Genomic DNA, 17,918 nt, shown 5'->3' with positions numbered 1-17,918 from the left:
TAATATATAATATATTCCAAATTTAATATATTACAAATTTTAAAAATGAAATATTGTTAAAAAGCACTATACAAAAACAAGATTGAACCTTGCAGTATCTGGGTCGAGCCTCTCTTAGCTAGTAGTTTAAGTTACGTCAATTCATAATGTATTTTAGTAATTAGTGCAGCGTCCCGTTGCCATTAGCCAAATTACCTTATTACGAAAGGTATTCGGGCCAAGCAGATAATTTTTATATGAGTAAAATTATGAAACAATATTTAGGTAATATTTTTATTTTTTCAAATCCTTTATTTTTCTACTATATGTAGTATATAACCCTCAAACCAATTGTGATTCACGTCGTGTTTTTAATTTTAAAGGCGCCATAAATGACAAACGGTCGTAAGGGCCGAAAGCTCTATTAGGCTAATAAATAATAAATATTAAAAAAAATAAAAATATAAAAGTTTTTAACACTCAACAATCCAAATGCTAAAACCTTTATTGTGACCATTTTTTTGTCATAGTTTAATCATCAAGGATAAATCAAATAGTCGTTGTCGTTACGTTAACGTTACTGAATCGTAGGTACCAAGATGTTCATGCCCTACGAGCCATTATTGGGTTTACATAGAATGAGTAGAAAAAGGGACGTTTCCAAAGTTCTGGGATTTTTGCGATATATTTATTTATTTTCTTAATTTTCATCAATGTTAGAACGTAGTTTTTGAAATTAATCATAATTTCATTGAATACGTTTCAATGAAAATACTATTGTTTTAAGTCGTCCTCTAAGAACATTTCGAAATTATAAACTAATAGCTGTTACCCGCGGCTTCGCTCGCGTAGAATATGAACATATTTATAAATTAACTTATAATATTAAGTTAATGTAAGACCTATTTGTATACCACATTGGTGTGTATTTCAGCGCTTAGGGTAGAATATCCAGAAACACTTAAATGCGAATCAACTCATTTTTAATCGGTAGCCCAAAAATAAAGTTTCGAGCTTCTAACTTCAAAAATGACGGACTTCAAGACTAACCTGTATATAAAACCATTTTTAATCAATGGCACAAAAAAATATTTCATGCTTCTAACTTGAAAAATGACGGAATTCCAGACTATCCTATATACGAAATTACCCAATTTCTCTCCTTAGGCGTAATATATCCAGAAGCGCTTAAATTCGAATCAACTCATTTTTTATCAGTATCCCAAAAATAAAGTTCATGTTTCTATCTTCAAAAATAACGGTCTTTTATACAAACTTTCAACCCTTATTTCACCCCCGAAGGGGTAGAATTTCCAAAATTCATTCCTTAGTGGGTGTCATGATATGTTAGTTTATAAGTGTACATATAAGTTTTATGTTTCTAGTTTTAAAAATAACAATACTTTCAACAACTTATAACCTTTTATCCCCCTTTTCAACCCTTTTCTTCAAATAAAAAGTAAGTCCTTTCTCAGGCTCTAGACTATTTGTGTACCAAATTTCATTTAAATCGCTCCAGTAGTTTTGGCGTGAAAGCGAGACAGACAGACAAGAGTTACTTTCGCATGTATAATATTAGTATGGATGATACGTTTTGCCTCAGTTAAATGCTAAAGCAGAATGGAGTATACTGTTTTAAAGGTTGTAAAGGATTTTTCAAATCTGGGAACAGATGATAATCGCTGTGTACAAGGTCCAGTTAGTAAGGTCTAGATATATGTAAGCAATTAGCTTTTATGGCAGAGTGAGGTCTTGCTTTACCTCGTTACAATAACAGTCGCTTATGCAATTTTCTACACCGTTTTCTGAATAGTCCCTGGTGCAGAGGGTTGTAAATTTAAATAATATTCTACTTTAATTATTGTTCCTTTCGCCAAATAATAGTTAATTTCATCCCCTTGGCATCCCGGAATACAGTAAGCATTACACTTCCGACGAAAAAACTGATCGCGCAGTAAGGTCCTTCGTGATTACAAAATTTTTGGGCTGAATCTCAGGGTTGAAATAAGTCTTCCTTGTGTATCTTCAATTCCTTATAGCCAAATTATAATTGCCAATGCCAATTATATATTGACAAATATGCCAAAATCGTCACCGCAAGCGTAACGGGCTAATAGCTCTTGAAGCTGACAAGTGTCAGATCTATTGAGTTTTGTTTCGGTCCCAACGGCCTAGGGACCCAATCGGAATCGGCGGTGGGCGGAATCTTGGTTACAAATAAGACCGTGGCTCCTGCGGTAAGATGCTGTAATATATCTTACGGGCGGATCGCTTGGCTTTATATTCATTATATCATTACATTTATTTTAAAAACTTATTATTAAAGGATATCTAGTTAAATTTAATTTGTAATTTTTTATTATAATTTTGTATATTTTTTTTATTCTAGTTGCCATTTTAATAATTATTTGCGTATAATTTGTTGCTCGCATAATCAATAAAACCAGGACAAATGACACTAAAATTCGAATAATCCTTTGTCTAACGGTTTATCTCGGCGAAATTGCGTAGGCTCGCAATGCCTGGAGGCGTTTGTTTAGATTTATGCTCCTAATAGCGACGATGCTATTCACTTAATGTTGGACCTGCCTAATAAATACGAGAAAACGTTTCGCCTCCTGAAATCACGGACTAAAACAAATTTTAGGTTCTCACTATTTACGATAGTATTTAAAACTGTGACTACAATCCACGAATTTCGAATTTAGCTATTCGTAGCCATTATGTGAGCTACTGTAACGATGTTTTCAACTTGAATATAATTGTTTTTACAGTTTTTACAGGAGATTGATTTATCGTTCGTTTTGTCATATTGAGAACTAGTTGCTCGAAACTTCATTCGCGTTTTAGTGGTCTGTGTTATGGATAAAAAAGTAGGTTGTGGGGTTTAAGGTTGTATCATAACAAATTTTCTTCGGATTCGCTCCAGTCGTTTGGTCGTGAAAGAGTAACAGACCGTCAGATAGATAGACAGAGTTACTTTTGCATCTTTATAGATGTTTTACGATCCCTCTTGTTAAAAAAATGCAGGTTAAAGTGTAAATAACTGAACGATGAGGAAAGACATGGTGGGACGGTAGTTATTAACAAATTAAATATTCTTCTTTGATTTCTTGTATAGACACTTGATAAATATTTATATATTCTTTCATATCAAACAAACTAATTCTATACATACAGTAAGAAGGCCTGTAGCAAAAATATATGTACTGTTAACTTGAAATTGGATACAATACTTGGTTTACTTGAGACATTTTATTAAAATAATAGACTGTGTGTATTACAATTTTATTATTAATATTTGTATTTATATTTTCAATAAAACTTTTTTATGATATAAAATTGTATAATTATGATGATGTTTACCTGATGTTTTAGGCCGCGACGAAAGACAAGCCATTTTTTATCGTCATCTAATTTATGACACTTAAGACTATAATTTCGAAATTATGAATTATTTTATTTTATATAAAAATTAGTTTAAACTTACTTATTTATATTGACCTCGTAATTGCCCTCTTATTATAGTAATTCATCATTATAAAAATAATAACAAAAACTTGGTCCTGAGAGTATTAGTGCAAAAATCTTCATGAAAAATATAATAATAACACTACGCCTTATTGCCTCCACTGGTGACAGGAGGGTTGGTTCATAATTTACCCAAAGGATCTGAATTACAATTCAACGGGGAAATGCTGCTAGCATCCTGGCCAACATTCCACGGTCATGATTGATACATTAAAGTTTAGTTTTTATTTGTATATAGTTAAGGCCTTCATATTAATAATTAGAACACAGAATACTAGAACATATCAGACAATACAAGGTATTTATAGCCCTGGGTAGGTACATTTTCACATTCTACCGCAAACTGTTATTTAATTATCGGCACAAGGGACATTACCTCATGGTGCCATCAGTTGGTCTATTTGCATTCAGCTTTTCAATTTATAAAAATTGCTTCAGCAATTATCGAGTTTCAGTATTTTTATTCAATGGTTTTATTGGCTTGGCTGTGGGCGTTATAATCCACCTCTAAAACGATAAAATATTTAGTATTCATTCCATTCTATAAATATTATATTTATAAAATATAGAGGTTTGAATTTTATACTGTTATCATTTCAATATTTTCTAGGTCATAGTTTAATACTCGAAATCACGTGATCGTAAAAGCGTCGTGAACTCCTATAAATGGTATAGTGATACTGACTAAGCGAACATTATTCTTATAAAAATCTATGAATGTTTCTAAAAATTGGAATACATTACGACTCTAAAACTTATAAATACTAAAACTATAGTTCTTCTTTAGATATGTAATCTATAATATGTCTTTCTGATTGAATTCAACCATGACGACTAATCTCAAGGATGATCCATTTGTACAAGTTTAGAGGCAAACAAATATCAATCTAGATATACATTCGGATTGCCTTCCTATCGGACTATGATAGTGAGGGATTAGTCTCAAAATCCGATAGGAAATTCGTCCGGAAAAAGGTCAGACAAGTCAAACAGCTTTACGCGCTATCAACATCGTAACTCTAAGTCGCTACGGAGAATTCCTTGACATATAAACTCAATATTTAATTGACCGACCAAAAATTTAAATCAGAAACCTCAGGATCTTTATCTCACTAGACCAAAGAAGAAGTGTTTATATATTAAGTGGATAAAAAGATAAGCAATCTTCAATAACCATAGCGAATTTAGATTATTCATGCCACGTAGCAAAAAAAGTCTGTTTTCAATCCCAGCGTTGTTTTTCGTCGCTTATAGACTTTGTTCTTGATCGATTGTTTTTGTTGTCGACAAATGATAGCAAAAAACGTACCTAATGGTCTTCGTAATGACCCTTGGGCTTTAGTCGTAATTACCGCAAACCACAGAGGGCGCTCGCGTTCTTTCCTAAGTGATTGGCAGCTATGTGTCTATAATGTAATTAACTCTGAAATTACAACTTAACCGCATCCAAAACCAAGATTGCATTTAATTAAATTTAGTCTGTAGTCTGAAATAATTATTTACTTGTAATATCAGTTGTTTGTTTGTAAGGCCGGGATAAATACCCTGGGGGCAAATCATTGTAAATCATTGGGCCTTTAATATTATATATACATATTCTGTTGTTTGTTCTTGTTAAATTGTTTGTCCTTTTAAAAAGTAAACCTAAAACAGAAAGGAAAGTATCAACTTAACTAATTTGCTTATTTTACTCAGGGGCCGTGGAGGGCCTTGGGCGGCGTTGCGTTGGCTCCATAGACAGTCTATACTGTCTACACGGATAATCCGATACTAATAATACTGGATACTCGTCTTGTTACTTCTTTTTAATTTGGATCTTTGACACAAAGTACGATTATGTCTTTTTTAGATGGGTGTGTGTTCTTTGTACGTTAATCGGAACATGACCGCGTTTTTGTCGAAAAATATTTCTTTTAATTTATTCATTTATATAATAACGTATTTATTACCTAACGACTAACGTTATTCGGTCATCTCTTAGCTCATTTCTGGCTTTGTATAGATCTGTTTTATTACGAAGCCACACCCGTTTACGTTAAATTATCATTTCCTTGTTACAAATTTAATTAATCGCCTCACGCACACTAAGACATCTTGTTAGCACGAGCGTCACCTAATGCAATCATAATTGTGAAAAGTGAATATTTAGATCTATATAATATAAAGACTATGCCACGCTATGTCATTTTTAAACAAATCTAAAAAGTACATAATTTTACCCGTATTAAAGACGTGATGTTATAGAATCCTATCTATATATATATACATATATAGCGAATATGTCGCCCAACTAGTAAAGCGGACTGTATGACATTCATAGTTCATAGAATAGGGTAACTCGCTTTAAACTCTCCTTCATCAAAATGACTCTATTGATTTGAAGATATATTGGCGAATGTCATTCAGGGTGCTGGAGGACAAAGTGGACGTTTATTAAAACGGCTAGACGTTAATTGAAAGGATAATTAAGCTATCATATACATATTATACATATCATATAAAGCGACGATAACGATTTTTACAAGTTTGACTAATAGATTCTTGATTAGGCCGTCAAACAAACAAACACTTTATATTTGTAGTATAGAAGTATTATACCTACACCGAGTTTAAAGTGTGTTTGCACAATAGCATTCGCCATTAAATTGTCATTATGTTTGGTTGTTGCCCGCAATCTACCCGAAACAGGTCACCATTTAAACGCACAAAGGGTGCGACCCATTTAGGGGTTACGCTCAACGTCAAGTATTGCAAGATTTATAGTGTACAGTTAAAATGATTTGACGCAAAGATCTAAAGTATACGACCATGACTATGACTAATTTAATTAATGAGGATTACCCAAAGGAAACCAAAACATTCCTTTTTTTAAGCATATTTTTACTAGCAATTTGGAATCGATATTTTCTAAGATTATCTTGATTAATGTGAAGTTATTACGTTTTGGTGTACATTCCAATTCTATTAAAGATTATCTTTAGTAGTTATATTCTCTACCAATATAATAATCTTAACATGGTTAGGTATTACAGTAAAATATAATTAAACTTTTATGATCTCCTGAAAATCAATAAGTACCACTTCTGCTCGTTTTACCTATCTGTCAAAATATATCTGTATATAGGGGTGTCTTTATTACATTCCAATTAAAAACATTATCAGATCTAAACAAAACAAAATGATTTTTACTCCCTAATAATGTATACTTCTGAGAAATGTAGGTCTGTATTTTGTTAGTGACAGTCTTCCTAACGAAAATGTGACAGACGCAGGATTGAGAATTTAATATTTCACGAGGCTGCCAGCTTTATGCTTTATGAAAATTGTTCTCCTGCAACTGTGAACGTGGTATGAGGTTTCATACATTATTAGGAGCCATATTAAATTGAATCTTAAAGTTAAATTTGGTTGGACACTTTAGAAAATTCAATAAAATTCATCAAAGAAAAATAGTTGTGTTATTCATGGTTTATTTCATTTACATTATGTATCGCAAAATCATACGACGTTTCATCATTTACGACGGTTCGACATATTTGGGAAATTCTACGGCTTTCGTCACCATGGAGATGACTCGAACATTAATATACTATAAATATAAATACAAATGAATATATGTAGACTTTAAACTTCTTTAACAGCGATAGGGTACTGTGGAGGCCTGTTTGGAAGAATATATAAATCAACATGCTTAGGTTGGTATCAGTAAGTTGGTATTTTAAATTTGTCAGGGTTTTAAATGATAGAAGATTTAATGAGGTCGCAATTTGAGCACAAACTTCCAAATGTAATTGTAGTAATTGTTTATATTTTTAATTCTAGCAACAGTTCCTAACGAGTTGGTTTTCTTCCAAAAGGTGGTTCTTTTGGAAGAAAACATCATCAGGCTGTTTCCTTCCTTCCCAAACATTTTTTTGGAATATGTAATAGTGAAAGCAAAACTTACTTCTAATAACCGAAGACTTGCTGAGTCTTTAGAAGTTCTATAGGATTGAAATAAACTTTGTCTTAGTGTACAATCGTATTTAATTTTGTGCTTTTTTGTTTTATTGTGCCTGAGATTAATACGATAAAATGTAAGAGACTTGCTATCGAATTTGTGACAATTTGTGTCATAATATATTATTAATTCAAATATGTAATGTTGTCATGAACGTCCCATATTTTAACGTTAACTATATGCATTGTGTGGTTAATCGAACACGCCCTGAGGCAAAGCCGATAATAGAGATTTTATCTCCGCTTCTACTTTCTTGATAAATTGTTATTTATACTATTAACATATTAAGCATTTATGTCTTTTATTATAACGATTTCAACGCGTTTATAAATTGTTATTAATTAATTTAGTTTAAATAACAAATATATAGAATTTAATTTCTTTTTTTATGGCATAGGTAGACGGCGGAGTTAATAGGCCATTTGATGGTAAGTGGTCACCACCACCCATAGACAATGGCGCTGTATGAAATAGTTGTTTTATTCATGGATTATTTTATTTTCATTATGTATCGTAAAATCAAATCCTTTTCTTGCCACTGGCTACCGATCTTGGGAACTAAGATGTTATGTCCCTTTTGCTTGTAGTTACACTGGCTCACCCACCTTTAAATCGGAACACAACAATACTGAGTGCTGCTGTTAGGCGGTAGAATATATAATGAGTGGGTGGTACCTATCAAGGTTCACACAAAGTCCTACCACGTAAAGTAGTAGTAAAATTAAAAAAAAAACTTATTCTTCTTAACAAATTGAGTTCACTACTACACTACACAAGAGACGACTGGCGGCTCCCTGCTACTCAGTTGATGTAGTTTGTCCACTTAGTGAGCAAGACTACGTCCCACTTCATAGACCTCCACTACATAGACCCACTTTAGTAAAGCTTTGCTTAAATTAACCGTTTATGCAATTATTTTCCGATTTTCCTAATTATTATTAACTAACATATATAATATACTATCTAAAAATATTTGCGTTTGCATTGCGTAGTTTTAAGCGCACACAGGGACAGACAGACAGCCGAAAGCGACTTTGTTTTATACTATGTAGTGAAGTAATTTTTCTGATGAATTTTCTCATCAGTAGGTGAAATGGTACTTTCCGCTTAGTTCACTGCTTGCACGTTTATCCTCATATCCGTTTTGTAATTGATAGGACGCGCACTTATCGTAATGAGGCTCGAGAGGGATCCGGAATCCGTTTATATTGGTAGCAGAAAATATACACAACATATATTTTTTAACATTCCAATTAAATTATTTTATTCATTTAGCATAATTTTAATTTTTAATATAGTGAGATGTAATATCTATATTAATATTATAAATATGAAAGTAACTTTGTCTGTTACACTTTAACAGCCAATTTTTTAAATTTCTTATAAGAAGCTTGAAGCCAAGAAAAGACGTATGCTACTTTTTTATATCTAAAACCTAACACGTGCGAAACCCCGCCAACCCTTAACGACGGCGAAGCCACGCGTGATTGCTAGTTTTATATATTTTTCTTAATAGAATCACTTAATCCATACTTATATTAATATTATAAATGGGAAAGTAACTCTGTCTGTCTGTCTGTCTGTCTCGCTTTCACGCCAAAACTACTGGACCGATGTAAATGAAATTTGGTACACAAATAGTGTAGAGCCTAAGAAAGGACACAGGCTACTTGTTATTTGGAAAAAAGGTCTATAAAGGGTTGAAAAGGGGGATGACAGGTTGTAAGTTGTTGAAAGTATTGTTATTTTTAGAACTAGAAGTATAAAACTTATATGTACACTTATAAACTAACATATCATGACACCCACTAAGGAGCGAATTTTGAAAATTATACCCCTAAAGGGGTGAAATAGGGGTTGAACGTTTGTATGGAAGTCCGTTATTTTTTAAGTTAGAAACATGAAACTTTATTTTTGGGATACTGATTAAAAAGGAATAGATACTTATTTAAGTGTTTCTGCATATTCTACCCCTACGGGGGTGAAATAAGGGTTGAAAGTTTGTATAAAAGTCCGTCATTTTTGAAGATAGAAACATGAACTTTATTTTTGGGATACTGATTAAAAATGAGTAAATACGTATTTAAGTGTTTTTAGATATACTACCTCTAAGGGGTTTAATAGGGGTTGACATTTCTTATATAGATTAGTCTGGAAGGCTGTCATTTTTGAAGTTAGAAGCATGACATTTTATTTTTGTTTTACTGATTACAAATGAGTAAAAACGTACTCAAGCGTTTCTTGATATTCTACCTCTAAGGGGTTGAAATAAGGATTGAAAGTTTTTATTCGAGTCAATCATTTTTTAAGTTAAAAACATCAAACTTTATTTTTGTGACACTGATTAATAATGAGTAGATACATATTTAAGCGTTTCTTGATATTTTAGGCCTAAAGGGAAAAATAGGGGTTCACATTTCTTATACGGGTTAGTCTGGAAGTCCGTCATTTTAAAGTTAGAAGCTCGAAATTTTATTTTTGGGCTACCGATTAAAAATGATTTGATTCGCATTTAAGCGTTTCTGAATATTCTAGCCTAAGATCTGAAATACACACCAATGTGGTATACAGAGAAGTCTTACATTAACGTAATATTTTAAGTTAATTTGTAAATATATTCATATTCTACGCGAGCGAAGCCGCGGATAACAGCTAGTTAATAATAATGCATTAAAATTGCAAATCAAAACTAGTATTGATCTAGCCAACATAGGTACAAGAATATTTTATAAAATTATATGAAAGCTTTTATATCTAAAGTCATTAACAGCAGACCTATCATTAAATATTGGTGAGCTAAGACGTGAGGTGAATTGATGCGCTAACTTTAAGCTCGTAACAAATAATAGCAAGCTCATTACATCTCATTAATTAGCAGTAAGTGATTTTAAACATCGGATTATTTATTATTAATAAATAATAATGTAAACGCTTTATCGAATATGAAATCAGACATTTTTTTTTATAATAGCAACTCAATTAATGTTTGTGTTAAAAGTACTATTTCTACCTTTTTCGCAATTATTAACATAATTTTTTTGTAATTGATAGGATGCGTCTTTAAAGCCGTGATCCGACTCGGGTTATATATTACATTCATTTTTAGATTTTTTTATTTGTAAATATACTTTTGAATAACACTTTTTTCACTGGAATAAGTTTAAATTATTTTACACACATTGTGTGAAACCGACCAGCATAAGATATATTGGCATATACAATTTTTGCATCAATGAAGAAAATATTTTTTCCTTATCTTTACGTACAAAGTTTTAGATATAAAAATATTTTTTACAATTAAATATAAATAAGGGTTCACGTAAGGCGAATTGAAGCGTTAACAATAAAGAATATGTTTTGTTTGAAACGGGTTCATTGGTTCCACTGATACGTTCAGACCGTGTTATTGACGTTTCAATTACGAGGATATAGTTTTGAAACTGAGAAACAGAATGTTTTATCATAATTAATCGCCATTGTCACTTACAAATGTTAACTGTTGGTATATATAACAAATACAATCTAAATAGTATTTTTTTGTAGCCTTAACTTTTATTCGTCTCACACACACACGAAGACATCTTGTAATCACGAGGGTCACGTATACCAATGCATGCCCATTATTATTCAATTTTTAAATTAATTTAATTAAAAATTAAATTGAATTAAATGGAACAAGGACGAGTTTCTTTATTAGTTTAGCTAATGTATAAAGCAAATTTGGTCGGGTAGGTTGTTACCTACCCGGCCCGGCTCGTGTGTGTTCAAACGAACTATGTAGATTTTTATTCTACCGCTAAATAACAAATACTTTAATTTCAGTTTTAAAAATGACTGCTGATGTATTGTAGACAATGACTGATGAATGATGATGTATTTACAGGTAGGAAGATCATTAGATTGCAATAAGTCCAGTCTTATACATATATCATCTATACAGTCTTTCAAATATATGAATAACTATACTAATATGAATGTTATCATTTGTATAGTCATATTTTAATATTGAAAATAAAAATATTTTTATTCAATAATATTTTGTAATAACGTTTGATTTATCTTGTATAACTAAAGTTGAATAAAACCTTTCAATCTTTTAAAGTTAAATTAAGCGAAAACTTCCTTGTACACGCCATTGAACGTCCTTCCATCTGGGAGAACTAACTCATTGTCCATGCAAAAAAACATTATTTTTATAATTGAATCCTTACTACTTTTAATATTGTCTATAAAATCTGATGATTGACTTGATTGATTTGTGACATGTAACTAAATTTTTCTGTAAAGCTATTTTTAAAAACAAAGCGAATCTGATCCGACTGACCTGAAATATCAGAAAAGGGGTAATAATAATAATAACATCTAAAGAATACACGGTAGCGTATCACGGAAAGTCGGTTTTTATCGTTTTATAATCGGATTGAGCCACGCTTGTCAAACTTGTTTCTCAGATAGCTTTTCCGACATCTGGCAAACAATTTTGCTCGAAAAGAACGGATTACTCTGAGTTTGCGATATTAAAATTATATATATTATTTTTAATCTTAATTTATTTCTTAAATAAACATTTTCCCTTTTGTATTTGAGGGAAACTTTAAAATGTTATAATTAGTTTTATTTATTAACTCAAGTTACATCAACTTTTAAGTGCCTATTAAGTTTATAGCCTTACGCCTTAAGGTATTCCAGAGTTTCTTTTGTTGACATAAAATCTAAGTATACTTTTTAATTTCTTTTTCTACAGACAGTATTCTACATTTTATTAAAATAAACTTGAACTTAAAATGAAATTTTTAAGGAATATCCTCTAAACGACTATAGTCTGGCCCGGTGACACCTGTCTTTAAAAGTATTTTAGTCGTAACATTATTTTATAGATATCTAACAAAATAATAACGACGTTTTACCTACAAATAAAACGTATATTAAACATACTTACCTTATTCGAAGCCTATTTATACAGGATTATTGGTAATTCGACGTATTCCCGTTAGGAGGTGATAGGGGTGACTATTTGCGATAATTTTAACCTCCATATGCATAATGCAAAAATGAACCATTTTTGAGTTATCGCGTTTTTTAGATTTTTTCAAAATAAGTCAAAAATTCAACTTCAAAAATTTATTTAAAAAAAGTATCAATTAAAATCTACTTTTTTCTTCTGATATATGAAAACGATTAAACACTGGATGTTTTTCAATATTTAAACAATAATTATCGGTCCAAATTTAAAAATGCGAGACGGAAAACGATATTATTTCAATATATTTTTTATTTTTTTCCATCAAATATGCCTGAAAAACAAAAAAGAAACATTATGAAACTTGTTCTGTAGATTATTTTAAAAACATAATCGTTTACTTGGCTTTCCGAAAATGTATAAAAACTAGGAATTTATTTCAAAGCAACCGAAATAAAATGATCAGAAAGGACGCTGGTGGAAATTCGTATTCGAACATGATCGAATTCGTACATAAGGTCGCTCTTTAAAATTCCCACAAAATTGATTTAAAATAATGGCCCGCGAGGAGTCCTGACTTAACGCCGGTTGATTTCTATATTTAATATCTCCGATGGGGCTATTTTCGAGCCAACTTTTGGAGGCTACCGCGGCTCTAAAACTACCAGCCGATGCCATGACACCAGCTTCTTTAAGGAGATTCATCCAACCACCAATTATAGACCTAGTGGCAGGTCTAGGCTTACCACAGGTTGAAATAAACAGATTTTCGCTATTAAATGTTTTTCTTCTATCACCCAATCATGATTTTTCTTACGTCGCTTTCCGTTTGGTTGCTTTGTGCTTTATTATATAAAGTATGCAAGTGAGAGTTACCTTTAGAGTCACCCTTAGCTTATAAATTCGTAGAAACTCAATTATATCTCAATTTATCTGAGTTATCATTTATGAAAAGTTGATGGTGTAACTTTTCCAATAAATAAATAAATAAAAATAAAAGGACCACACCACGCCTCAGACTTGTGCCGCCTTTCATTACAGATTGCAGTATCTAGTTTCGATTGACTGCGATCATGTTGAAATGATAATTGGACTACACACTACACTATATGCGCATGTTAAACAAACATATATCCTAATTGACATATCAGTACCAAAGCGTATTTCTGCCTATCAGTTTTCGGGCTTTGAAATATATTATGTTGTTAATATTTGTAAATAGTAATTATTAAACTTTATTCTTGTAACAGTTTAATATATACGATCACCTTCCTGTTATGCAAATAGATAAGCCTATAATATAGATATCCCATAAATTTTATGAGAGAATGGTAATAATTGTTCAAACCGCAAAAACTATATTGGTAAAAATCTATCTTACATTAATGTAATGTTAGTTGTTAAATCGCAATAAAAATATAATAAAAAAAACAATATTTATACTTTTGTAAACTAACTGAACTCAAGAGCTCATAACTAACATACAAAAAATTGTTTAAGACATATTAGAAGCTTGAAGAAATAATTCCACATGCGTGTAAGTCTCGAATTATTTATACAACTTGAGAGGGAGACGGAAAATAAGAATATAAAACAATAAATTATATTCTTAAAAGAATTTTATGTATAATGTATAAAACAAAACTTTGAATTCCGTCTCATCTGAACAAAAAATTATCAAAGGTTCATTGAAGCTGTCGATTTCAAAAGAACTGGGAAAGAAAGAGCTAAATTGTTAAAAGCTATGCCAAACTTCATTTGAGTTTAAGTGCACTCATTAAGAAACGTTGAACAAAGAGAATGGTTGAAATTGTACGAATTCGTCTTGATACTTTATTATATAACTTATTGACTAAAATCAAGCGTATTAAATATTAAAAATACCTATTAATCTAATACTTTATAGAACATTACTGAATAGATTGGGTTGCCTAACTTGGTCTGATATCAACTCTAGAAATGACGTAGGAATACTAAAGAAATCATATTTATGTTTGGATATAGCATTATTCACAATCTTGCATCCTTGTCGCACTTAAACAAATTGAATAAGTAATCTTTATTTTGCAGGGCTACAACCCAACTGCTTATACAACAATACCCTTTTTTCTCACCTCGTTTTCAGTGGTTGCATAGTTTACCGAAGATTTCTTGCGATGACTTTAAGTTTTCTCAAATTCGATTATTTCACACGACGATGGACCTGATATTGCATACTAGATACCGATTACGCCTACTTCATCGAACTTTAGTAGGATGATAAAGATGTCGAATTCGCGACAAGAATGACAGCCCTCGACGAGCGGAACTTCATCCATTGACAAGTCATGAATCCGAACGTGGTAATACTCCAATGAATAATGATTAGATCTTAAGTCGAGAAAGGATGTATTTTAGGAAAATTTACATGGAACCTTCAGTAAACCTCGACTTAATGTGATTTTTTTGTTCTATCCATAGTGATTACATTATGAGCCGTAAGCGCAGGATAGTTTACGATTCGAAATAGTCGTAAAATTTCCTAATTTTAGGGTTATTTCTATGAGAAATATTTTGTCATTTCCTCAAGAATTAAGAATTGCCTTAGAAGATGATTACTGTGCTACTACTTTGTGATTCTCACGATGTTTATGTTTACCACTGAGCATGAGATGAATAATGAAATCAAATTAAGTACAGGAAAATTTAAACGTGTTCAAGTTTAAAGCCGTGAACTTTTCACTTAGACATCTTGGTTTAAAATGAATGACAAAGGTATTTAATAACTAAAAGATGTCACATCATTCTGTTTCTCAATTTAAAAACTATATTATTATCGTAATTGAAATGTCAATAACACGCTTTGAACTTATCAGTGGAATCAATGAGTTGCTTCTAAACCTCTCTATTATTTATTGTTAACGCTTCAATTTACCTGACCGAAACCCTTATTGATATTTTATTGTAGGTATGTTTTTTTTTGTTGGATAATGAAAATTTTAAGATATATGCATCGTCATTTTTGTGTTCCAGATTCGCCGGTCCCTCCACGATGTAAATATCGAAATATACTTTGTGTAGAATTTAACGTGATATAAATCTTTAAATCGCAGTGATGTTTTTAATATTATTGTGATAACTACATGTACGAGTTCGTATGGATAAAATTCAAACAAACTCTCCCACTTCCCCCCTTGAATTTGAAATTACCAGAGTCTTTGCTTAGCTTCATAATGAGCGTCTACGTTTCGATAAGAGGAACTATGGTAAATGTCACATTAATTGGATTTGTAGTTTCGGAAAACTCGTCATGATACCGTTAGTATATACCGCTTACGTATATAAATAAAGATAACACATTAAAGCAATTAGTAATGAAAGATCGAATAGCGAGTTCAAGAGTAACAGAGTATTTTTAGAATCCCTATTAGGTGACCAGACTGTATCAAACGGTAGCAAAGAACCGCTGATCCCTTGTCCAGCAGTGGAATCAATTGGAAACGTTAAGATAAATATAAGTACTACATTATTTGTGTTCAACATAAATTCATTATACATTACAAAGGCGTTGGAACCGTTATAATGAATGAAATAAAAGGGTTAATATATTAATATTATAAATAACAATTTATCAAGGGAGTAGCGGATATAAAACGATATAATGACGGTATTATCGGCTTCACCTCAGGGCGTGTTCGATTAACCACACAATGCATACTGTAACGCTAAAATACGGGACGTTCGTGACAACATAATCTATTTTAATAAAAATATGTTCATATATATTCGTAATTAATTAATATTTTGAGTCTAGGGGTTAAGTCTCGTTTTACGTTTTCACGTCAAAGCACCTGTAATCTTGATGAAGTTCGTTATGAAGATACTTCGAACCTTGAGAAAAGACATTTATATAAAATATATCTCTTGCTTTTTTTTATGTCACCCTGTTTTGTTTATTAAGGAGTGTTAAAAATTAATGAGTAAAGGCATACCCGTAAGAAATATGTGAAGCCAAAACGGTTTTAACAATAAATTATTAATAATTTCCTTAGACAGTTATTGCGGAAATTATGGACTTTATTGTTCATTGAATAATATTATATTTTAAATTAAACACATCCATTCTAAAATGTTTCGTCTGATAATAATATATGTTTATGTAATTTAATTTTTATTATATTCGAAAATCAGATAATATTAAGTAAATACTAATCAGAACTGAATAATATTTTATGAGTGTATTTTCTAAGGTTTGAGCAGTACATTTTCTATAAAATAATATTTCATTTAATTACGTCAATGTAATTTCTATGATAACATAGAAATACGTAATTCATTAATATGAAAATCATAAGAAATCATACGTAACGATTTTGTATGATCTCGTTATATCTTCATTTTACGTTCTAGCAGTGTGAAAATATCTGCCTGTATTCATAATTTTTTTTGAAAAATGTACCAAAGTATAAATCCTAATGGAATATTCTCTTACATAGCATATATATTTATTAGATTATAAAATAAAATGCAATAAAAAAATCTGGAATAAACTGGTTCTCATCAGTTTTATTAAATTAATTGTGACGTAGCGACAACAAAACAAACCGTTATTTACTTGTACAAATCCAATATACTTAATTGGCTGACAGCGGTTAAATCGTTTATTGGTTACATACATAAACATATATTGACATTATATAAAGAATATATAAATCCTTTCGATACATATTTAAAAAGTGTAGTATTTTGTCCCTTACCCCATTCGAATGTAAATTATCAGTAAGTAAATAATTAGATTTATGTAGGGAGAATTTTGTGCTGATCCCTGTTAATCTTTAGTATACTTTTGTTTGTTTAATATGCCATAAATACGTACGGTATATACCCGACCCTACTTAGCGGTGTGTACACTGAGGTGAGGGTGGCGTGCGATCGATTCATTAAACAGGTGTTTGTTGAGGACGGTTCGGAGTGGAATAAGGTTTTGGGGCTTATCAACGAATACAAAACGTGCAGAATCGCGGAAATTTAATTCGAAGAACAATAGTCTTTTCGTGTCAGAGAGTCTAGCAAATATAAAAGTGTATGTATGTATCATACACACACACACACATATTATATGTGTAATGTATACGAGAGTGTGTACGTGTCTCGTACGTGTATAATTGCAATCAAAAAATAGTAAGGCATTGCAGTTTTATGATGTTATATCAGTACTTTATTTTTGATGATTCAATTACACACGCAAATGCAGATAGTCCCGATACTCGTCCTAATGGCTCTAAATAAATTTTTCTTACAATGTCAATGTCTTTGGACTGTGGTGAGTACGATCAGGTAGCCATTTACCTATTAAACTGTATTTGACTATTTATGACCGTAATGATTAATTATGTCAATGTATCGAATTAATTAAATTCGTATATTATTTTTAGGAGTTCTCGATAATAGAGAGGTCAACGACCATGA

The sequence above is a fragment of the Vanessa tameamea genome, chromosome 6, assembly GCF_037043105.1.
Source record: "Vanessa tameamea isolate UH-Manoa-2023 chromosome 6, ilVanTame1 primary haplotype, whole genome shotgun sequence".
Lineage (NCBI taxonomy): Eukaryota > Metazoa > Arthropoda > Insecta > Lepidoptera > Nymphalidae > Vanessa > Vanessa tameamea.
Note: the sequence above shows the minus strand (reverse complement) of the source record.